The sequence below is a fragment of the Watersipora subatra genome, chromosome 2, assembly GCF_963576615.1.
Source record: "Watersipora subatra chromosome 2, tzWatSuba1.1, whole genome shotgun sequence".
NCBI lineage: Eukaryota > Metazoa > Bryozoa > Gymnolaemata > Cheilostomatida > Watersiporidae > Watersipora > Watersipora subatra.
In genome coordinates, this window is record NC_088709.1 from 21,937,215 (window position 1) to 21,948,316 (window position 11,102).

Consider the following 11,102-nt stretch of genomic DNA (forward strand, 5'->3'; position numbering starts at 1 on the left):
GACGAACAACAGAATTGTAACAATGCTTCCAGTTTCAGCGAAGGTGACTCATAGTTTTCTGAGCATTAGGCGGTTAAAGATAGGGGAAGACAGCTTATGGTTGGAGCTGACAGGCCTCAACAGCGTTATGCTGCAGAGGAAGATAGAATGAAGGTTAATGTATCTTTAACCTTGAGTCTCGTATATGGAACTATATATACTAAACTAAAGGTAATATTTTTAGTGCTCATGAATACATTTACAAATTAATAAAATTATAACCTTTTGCTATCATGAATCATCGTTTCATAACTTTTTTGTCGCTCCACTCAACTATATTTTTTACTTCAATTTTTTATCGGCAGTTTTAGCTAGCGAATTAGATTTATGATTAGAATTTATGTTCACTTCTCACTTGTAAAAAGTAAGGAAAATGGGCAGGTCGATGCCCACTTCGTCTCCCAGAAACAAAGATTCAAATTGTTGGCTTGGCGCACTTATTATTTTGTTAAAAAATTTTTCATTTTGTAATTTTACACTTTCAATCTAACTCTCAAATTGAAAGCTTTCAGTAAATACGTTAGAACGACATATCTATGAATGACATGTATTTATTACATTTGTTTTATTAATTACAGGATGTTTATGTGGCCTTACCAGCTGAGCTGTTGTGTCAGTGTGGAAACTGTCATACATAGAAAAGAGATACATGAGTGTGTGCTGCCCAACCATGGTATGTTTTGCTTGAGTTTACTGCAGCAATTTGTTTTATTATACGAGGTAAAACTATGTGAGTGGCCTCGACTTGGATGGATGTGTTTAATACAAACTTTATGCTGAGATGAAAATATTTTTGTTTGTAAAAATTATATAATAAAATAATATTGTTAAAGATAATGCAAAACATGATTTGCAGAACATATTGAATACATCATAGCCCAGTTGCCACTTGTCCCGAAATCTTGTCTATAATAGATGGATTTATGAAGTGTAATCAGAGCTGTATTGACAGGTATTTTTGCATAGCTCGACTCAATTCCAACGGACCAAATATTGAGAGCTCAAAATTTTTTATGTTTCAGGTTACTAAGTGAAAACAGGTGAGTCCACAAATCGCCAACCAAGCGCAAGAATGGCATTATTAACCCTGTGCCAGAATTAGTGGGTTAATTGATTTCAAAGAAATTGACGCTGTTTTGCGTTCACTATTTCCGTCAACTCATAAAACCATTTGTTTTATAATTGAAACAACCAATCAGATGTAATCAGTAAAATTTTTTCTACAAATTGATACTAATAATGACTAGATAACGTTGACTAGATGTGACATTGTTAGGGATGCAGTTGGTGTCGCCATATATTCAAACGTATTCTTTTCAAAGATGCGACTTGCTTATTTTATTTAGTTACTAGTTTTTGGTGTCGGTAGCAACAGAGAACTTAGCTGATACAAAGGCCGCGATGAAATAAGTTAACTCGACAACCTCATTACCGTAGAATAGCAGAATCGTAGTCGGTACTCTGATGTTTACACAGCATTCAAAGGAAACTAATAAGACAAATCTTTGATTATTCTTATTTGAGGCGTTTGAGACGTTTATAATAATATATATAATAATGTATCTGTAGCTAGATTTAAAATTTTATTCTAGCAATCATGAGCAAATGCAAAATAAAATATCTGCCAATAGAGTCGCGGAGGACTCAACTTTTATCGCAATAGCCGATGTGAATACGAGGGATAGTGACAGACTGTTTCACAATATACATCATTTTGGGAAAGTCTGGGCACATCTTTTTTTCTGAGCGTTTTTACCACAATAAGTTTTTGTCCATTTTAATCTTCAAATATCTTGACAATGAGATTGCCTAAAACAACAAACAGCATCTCAACTGATAGACAAAAAATTGGTACTTTCCGTTAAAATCAACTAAAATTTGACGCAATCACATCTTTAACAGCTGCTCGGAAGACAGCAATGATTTTAGATTTTCAAAAATTCAGCCACAAGTTTGCTTTTATTTGCATTTGTACATTTTCACTAACTCTATATGTAACATGTAACAAGTTGATACAAATGCTCACCTTAATCTAGATTCTATGTAGGAGGAAATAAACAAAGATTCTTGAAAAGGTTGTTAAAACCTAATCACGTATCACATTATCGTTAAATAGTTTACTTCATTTTTGCTCTATTTATAATTTCATTTTATGTCTACCGGTTGCAGAATGTTGTTTTCAAAAGATCAAAATCAAATTAGATGTTTTATGTGATTCTACTTCTTTTCTTGCAACTAAAAGGAGATAAGAAGTTCTAACTAGTTGGAATGCATTGCCCTCCTTGTAAGATAACTATACTTTACAAGATATTATAACTCTATGGCTTATGATACAATTCTATGGCTTATATTATAATTCTATGGCTTATGTTGTAACATTAAAGTTTATATTGAAACTCTATGGTTTATATTATAACTCTATGGTTCATATTATAACTCTATTGTTAATATTATAATTCTATGGCTTATATTATAACTCTATGACTTATATTATAACTCTATGGTTTATATTACAACTCTGTAGCTTATATAATACCTCTATGGTTTATATTATACTTCTATGACTTATATTATAACTCTGTTTTATTCTATAACGCTATAGTTTATAATATAACTCTATTGTTTGTATTATAAATGTATCTCTATGGCTAATATTTTAACTCAATGGCTTATATTATAACCCTATGGTTTGTATTATAACTCTATGGTTTGTATTATAACTTTATAAGTTATGTTATAACTCTATGGCTTTATAAGAATTGATAAATTAAACTCAAGTTTGTGGGTTTACACACATTTTCTAATGGTGCACAGTATTAATGATGTAATGATTTGTACAAACGCTATTTGATTTTAAGAAAAGAGCTTGCTGTTCATTTATGACAATGAACACACTGAAATACATATTCAAGGCTTTTAAACTTCAAAACTTTCAAGTTTTCAAAAAGATTCTGCACTAGGAGCTGACTTTAATCTTTGGCCTTTAGAAGAACATTTCAAAGTTTTTGTTTTTACAGATTTATACCGTTCGTTCATGCATGCTCTTAAAATAAAAACAAATATGTAAAGTTTTTATATCAATAAGGAAAAACTACTAACAAAATATGTAATTAAGTATATATAAATATGCTCTATATATTGCAGAGGCATAACAAAAGTCTACGCAGAAGTGATAGGCTTTTGAATGTTTGCATGCAACTTTCACTTCAGCTGTTCTCTTCAATGCTATTCTGGCATTCCAGGCCCCCAAACCATGTGCGAATTCTTTGAACTCAACCTGTCAAAGTATGAGATGAACATAGATTAGCTCAGTGTTAACATTGAATGCATCTTAATTTACAAGTTTTATCAGGTCTAGGGCTATCGTGAGGCAGCCATTGTAATACACGCCCATTCAGAAGCAACAAGGGAGCTCAAATGCATCTGCGCTTCAGTTATTTCAGCAATTTCTTAACCAGTTTACTCTTACCGCTATGTTCCACTACATACCAGACATGATTTGAGAGACAGAGAGTCCAGTCCATCCGCGATAACATCTCTATGAAACTTCTAATAAAAAGGCTCAGGATAACTGTTTCAAATCAAAGAGAGTGATTTGGAAAGTCATTCATTGTTAATATAGGTGTAATTATATCCACAGTCAAGAGGGTTTACATAAAATGCGCACTCTTGCACGCTCCTTCTCATATCTCAAGTAGCCAGATCATGTAAGCCTTTTGTTTATCCCAAAGAAAACTGTTCGCAACTATGATTCGTCTGGCATGCTTTCTTTTTTTTCCTCCAAGGCTACGCAAAACTGCTATCAGATTTAAACAAAGTTCTAAGATTGCTATTTCATGATTATAGATTTCCTGTACTGACAATATCCAAGAAGAATTTAAAGAAATTGGTATTATCATCAGTTGTAATCATCGTTGTGCAGTTTTCAACTTTATATGGTCAACTACCTGGTAATTTGCAACAACTTTTTTATATATCATGATACAATAAAGAGACGTCGTCTAATTTCTAACGAGTAAAAATTTCTATAAAAAAACCAGACACATACTAAATATCTGATAATAGGGGTAGAGAACAACTCCTAACTACAATGGCAAGCCCAGATCTCTAAGTATATAGTTGGATGGTCATGATGAGTAGCCCTTACAATTGACAACTATTCTGGAAGAATAGTTAAGCTAATCAAAAGGTAAGGTGTAATCTCACACTTGTTGTACCCTGATTAGCAGTTGAATAATTGATAAAGATTTTGAGAGTTTTTATCAGTAGTCTTACAAAAGCCTTGAGACTTGTCGATCTGCTGTAAATCTAACAAGTCTGTGCTTCTAGATGTAAAGGTATAGGATGAAACAAAAATATACAAAGACAAAGACTCTGAGGCTACTGCTGAATGAATATAAAGAGAATAATTTGAAGGAAACTTGTAAGTTTTATTTAATATTTGCAACAAATATAAGCAAAGTTTAATTTTGACCAGTAAAAGAAACACTGGCTAAACAGTGATGAGAAATCTAACAAAACTATTTAATTTCTGTAGGAGTTGTCTTGTCACAGTTGTAACTTGCTGTGAAGAGATGACAATAAGTATAATACTCACAATAACTCACGAATTAATCATTTTTAATACCCTGTGGAAAAGCTATCTTGGACAAATTTAGAGAATGGTCTATGAACTTTAGACTGAGGTACCACAAGATTCATTCGGGCTGGTGCTTTCCTAATACCAACAAGGGTCCTTATGAAACTCAAACTACAGACCTACTGATCATAAGTCAGGAGCCAAGCTGCAAAATCATAGCTGCTTCCTAACCATTTAACCACGGTGGCTATATAAATATATTACACACAAAACTTTTATAAAGTGTACATTAGTTGTTTTACTGTGATGTATTCCGTTGCTGTCTGACAGCTTGCTAAGGTTAACCTGTTTAGTTACTATTTTAACATAGAAACATGGTAACAACAAAGTAAACATACATCACTAGCAAAATAGTTCTGTAATGTTTTAGTTTATATAATGCAGTCTCTGCATTTCATTTAGCATTTTCAAAGTTCACAGAGCTATGAAAAGCTGCTTTTATATTTAATAAAATAAAGGGTCTCTGCTTTCTTTTCATTTAGCAGAAGGATGATGTTGGTAAAAAACTAGTGTAAATTGACAATCTATATTAATCAGCTTTGCCTGTATTAATGTATTATTATTTTAATTAATTAATATAAAATAAACTAATTATTATATATAATAAACCATAATTAATATTTGTTTGGTAACCTAACGCATGTAAAATAACCTTATTTTATAATTTTAAATATTCTCAATCCAACATAAAAGCTATGTAGTGTGACTGAGAAATTCTTTTGGTGCTAAAAAAGCAATAACGTTTTTTCGCTGTGGGTACCATTTTGTCTTCTTATCAAACACAGAATTTTTCATTATTTGTTTACTCAAAAATATTTCATCGTCGCCACTATGTAAACCTGGTATCATGCTCGCAGACAAGTCGCCACTATGTAAACCTGGTATCATGCTCGCAGACAAGTCGCCACTATGTAAACCTGGTATCATGCTCGCAGACAAGTCACCACTATGTAAACCTGGTATCATGCTCGCAGACAAGTCGCCACTATGTAAACCTGGTATCATGCTCGCAGACAAGTCGCCACTATGTAAACCTGGTATCATGCTCGCAGACAAGTCGCCACTATGTAAACCTGGTATCATGCTCGCAGACAAGTCGCCACTATGTAAACCTGGTATCATGCTCGCAGACAAGTCGCCACTATGTAAACCTGGTATCATGCTCGCAGACAAGTCGCCACTATGTAAACCTGGTATCATGCTCGCAGACAAGTCGCCACTATGTAAACCTGGTATCATGCTCGCAGACAAGTCGCCACTATGTAAACCTGGTATCATGCTCGCAGACAAGTTAATACATATCTATATATATCAAAATCTCAGTGTTTGTCTTTTTGGCCTTTTGTGCATCGTATGTCCAGTAATAGCGATTCAAATCTAGTAATGAAAAATATATACCGCAGAAGATTTGATATCAGAATCTCCCTTTCCCAAAGCAAAAAACTAGCCCATTAACCTATTCGAAATGCGATGGACTCGTTGGGCTATATGAGTCATTATCTCTGCTAAAATACATTCAGTGACTCTGCGTTACAGCGCAACGTCACTAAATCTTGCTGCCACGGCTTTTATTAGTTAGTCTAGCAATACACATAGCTACTAGCTTACTCAAATTAGCCAATGGCAGCTACATCCCTCGTCATGGTTTATAAGCTGTTTTTATTACCCATGCAACGCGGGACATTTGGCTAGTACAAATATATTTCGCAGCGACTTTGCCTGCTCTTCAGTGTAAAATAATGATAAGGACAAAGATGGAACCTGTAAAGATAAAAGCTACAGTTACAAAAAGCGTATCACCATCTTTTGAACAAATCGTAGTTCATGATTTGGTTAACTGGTTAATTAGATAGCCAGTTGACTGATTAACCAGTTGATTGACTAATCGGTTAACTGGATAACTAGTTAACTGTGTAAGTGAATGGCTGCTAGATAAACTGGTGATGAAGTGAATAGTTTACTTCTAACCAATCTCTATCCTTTGTTCTATCTTATCTATCTTTCTTGTCAATTAAATAAATCTGATTCAGATAGAATTATAGTGTAATCAGATGGTCAATCACCACCTTGTCAGAACTGCGCATTGGCTCTTATATATGAAAATCAATTCAACCCAGATTACAACTTGGTACATACTTCCATTCTTTTATCCAATGTGTGTTTGTCTGTTTCTCAAGTTTTAAAAAAGCTGTTCAGCAGCAAAGCTGCTTATGCAGAATAATTAATTTTAGACACTATAAATTTTAAATTCAAATACAATAGAAATTCAAATTCATGACTTTTTTCTTGAAACTACCCGGCTTTTTGTAAACTTAACTGTAGCTTGCATCTATTTTAATCCAAGTGAAACTTTGCCAGATTAAAGCGCGCTGTTGAAGGATTGAGTCATTCTCACCTTGTTTATTGAAGAAGTGGTTAGGACTTCAAGCTATAAACTGCACAAAGTAACAATACCAATAAAGCAATAATAAGTAGGCAAGTAATAAGCAAGTAATAAAGCAATTATTAAAATAAGTATATCTTATTTGAGTAATTTAAGTGCGAAGGAAATATTTAAGGCGAGTGAAATATCTTCTGTAAACAAAATGAAATATATATCTATTTTTTCTGAGCGCCCAGGTTCTGTGAAGACGTGGGCAAATGGTTCGCCACTACTTCATATCTAAAAGTGTGTGTGTATTATAATAAGTAACAAACAGTATCGAAGAAAACTACAGTAACAGCCACAATTTATACAAACTAATACACTTGCCAGTCTCGTGCACTGTGAGAGATCGTCATGAGTAATCCGTATTTGCGTAATTATGCGAAATTGTAATGCGACCAAGAGATGTAATACAGTAGTATGCTTGTTTGTGAATCTCACACTTAAGTTTGATTCCCGTGTAAGACAATCTTTCTTCCTAACGCTCTTAGCTCTTTGAACAGAAGAACAGACAGACAGACAAGAAGACAGACAGACAGACAGACATGGCTCTTATTTAGGTAAAGATTGCGCTTGCCAAATCAGGCATATCAGAAATATAGGCCAAGCGATTAAAGAGTAAAATTTGAAGTTGTCTTGCTTATGCAGGTATAATAACTCCAAGTGTAGACAGTTTCACTCGTCTTAAAATACAAGTTGTGTTGACATTATAACATCTGAGTTGTATTTTTTGAAGGTATGACTTTATGGTTTTTAAGAAACTGGTGCAAAGAGCTGCAATTTAACTTTCATTATTTATAATTTGTAAGAGTAAGTAGCCTTAGAAGGGCACAATATAAATGTTTATGTAAATACAATTGTTCAATAAACGTGTAAAAAGTTTTGTTTAGAATGCAAAAGTTAGATAGATCAGAATGTACTACATATTTGAATGTAATTTATTAATCTACATGACATACTAGAAATTAAGAGTATGTTTCTAGTGATGACATACTAGAAACATACTCCTAATTACAGAATACAGGTTTCCAATGTTGAAGCTCATCATTTTTGAAAAAATAAGCGGAAAGGTTTTTCATCGTTGGAAAACTCCAAAATAATAAAACTCTATCAAATTCTGTTGTTACTTAACTCCGATTTATCAAAAAACAATTTCACTGCTTCTTTTAAAACTTTCTTAAGGATGTCTGAACATCTGAGTTAAGGCCTCTCATGTTTCTACTGTTTATTACGGAGAGTAGGCTAAAAGACCTGACTTAGGAAAAGAGTGTAAAATTCAAGTTCCAGAAAGGCTACTGGTAGTAAAAAGACATGATCTGTAATCGCTCTCTTTACCAAATCAACCAACCAGGTTAGTCATCACTCTGGCAAGCCATCACTTTGCTAAAAGTTTAGAAAAAATCGCGGATGAGATTATGTAGCTGTTACTCACAGAGTTCCTCTATTTCAAACTTACATAGAAGAACAAAGTGTTTTTGTATCTAAGCCAATCTATAGTGTCAGCAAGTCACACCTTGTTTTTTCTAATTTTTTGAAAATATATTCTCATGCTGCCCGTAGTTGTCTTATCATGTAGGCATGTAGCTCCTTTGCCTTTGTTTAGCCCAGTCTAAGGAGTCATATAGAGGAAGTGGCAGCATCCCCCCTCAGGCGTTGATAGATATTAACTTTAATTATACTGGTCATTGCCATTTGAAGCAAATTAGACCATGTGACGAAAAAACAAAAACATTTGACGTTTGATAGAAACATTTTGTTCCGCAATCTGTGCTAAAGATTTTCACAAACATGTCCTTTCATCATGCAAATCATTTAGCATTCAGTTCTGGCTTAAGGCAATGTTTGATAAGTTTGTAAAATCTGTTTCTCAGACAAGACAGCCTTGATTGGTTGATATATGTACACATTCTCTTTCAATTCAAGCTGAATTTCCATAGTTGGGTTAGTTTGTCCAACTTGGAAAAGTAAAAAAGCTTTGTGTCACAGTCAGGGGTTGAACCTGGAACTTCAACACAAACTGTGGTATAATTACTATTAGGATGTGGTGTCTGGTACAAGACAACCAAATAGCCTCAACTTCCATGGCAGTTATAGGAAAAGAATTACATGCGAAATGCTCAATGAATGAACAATATTGCACTCATTTGGGATGCAGTGCTGACCACCTGTCAAAAGTGCTCTACCTTGTCGGTCAAAGCAGTCTGGCCCTCCTCAATTACCTCAGTGTGGTCCGAGATCAGATAAAAGGCCAAAAATGCACCAAGATTTAATTAATGTAATGAATCTGACCTCACATGCTAGACAAGAACAATATTCAATATCTCATTACATAATCATATTAGCCCTTTCATAAATGTTGTTATTATTCTCTGATCATCGCCTTGCTGGAAATCATGGTTGTAAACGTGAGTGGATATTTATTTGGTCTCCACTGCGATCGAGCACCTCTCTTGTGTAATTAAGGGCTTACAACTTTTTTTGTTTTCAGCAATCTTTCTAATGAAGAATTGTCCATTTGAAGCAATCGTACCAGCCATGATTATTGGGCGCGATGATCTCATTGTCGGCGCAATCAGAATAGCCAGTCCAACTTGTCTAATATTATTAAGAGAAAAGGGTTTCTGCATAAATTGTTAAGGAGAGTATTTAAAACTGTAATTAGCCATGTAAATGACATACATAGATACTTGATATTTTGACTACCCAAGACTAGGATGGTATAAGATGGTTTGGTGCAACATGGTTTCCATGGTGACAATTATATGGGTTACTCAATATTTGAAAAGTAACTTATAAACACTGACTACTACCTAAAGAGGTAATTGTCAAAAAATATGTGTAAATAGTCAATAATTAATGAAAGAATAGGGCCAATGATAATGGTTTTATTAAAATTCATTCAGAGATCAGACGGTGTAGCTCTGAAAGCATAGACATTAAGATTTCTCTCATAATGTCTTACTATAGTCAGGGTCTATGAAAGTCGGGGTCTATAAAAGTCAGGGTCTATGAAACGGAACTGTGCTTAGTTTTATTCAGAAGTAATTCATTATTTCAATGTATTATAGTAGTGATAATAATATTGTAAGGAGGCTTTAACAAAGTGAGATATTTGAGTGGCTGTAGCAATCAAGCATGTTTTATGTAGGAAAGGTTTATCAAGTCATAAACTTGAGGAAGAAAGATCAATCCTCTGTTTTTTGTGACGTAATTTTATCGTTGTCGGCCATCTTTGTAGACAACTTTTATCATTAAAAACACCAGGCTTCTGCAATGAATTTTTGAAAACGATGCTTTTGTTTGCAATTTTTTTAATAAAATATCAAAACAACACCAAAAATACTATTAAATAAGAGGATGACGATCATTTTCTACAAGTATGGCAGCTTTTCGTGAACGAGCAAATGTGCAAATGGCTTGATGGCGTAAAAAAATGATGGATATGTTCAGAAGGCAATCAAGTGACCTAGTAATTCAGTCAGCAGGTAATTACAGGTAGCAACTGTAGCCTAGTGGTCTAGAGCCCTAAAACTGCAAACAACAGGTTGGTGTTCTATTCCCGATAAAGGCCAAGACAAGTGGAGAATAAAGGACAAGTGGGGACAAGAATGACTTCCAGCCTTAAATTGCTCTTCGCCACTAGCCATGTCTCCGGTCAAGGCTCCCTTTTCCACTAGAATAAGACTGGTGGGACCGCTACCATGGTCACATGATCAGACTACCATGGTCACATGGTCAGACTACCATGGTCACAGCGTCATTGTTTGTACACCGGTACTCTCAGAAACACACACCATACAGACACCAAACATCCTCATTCAGGAATTGCTTACATATTCAATATATAATACTTACCATAATAGACTTTAATAATTTTTGTACTAGCAGAATATACATAAACTTCTTCAGGTACTAGTAGCTGAATTTTTCTTACACTCTGATACATACAGTTAAAAGTAAAGCCATGCTTAGCAACCAGGTTATAGTCTGAGGATTACA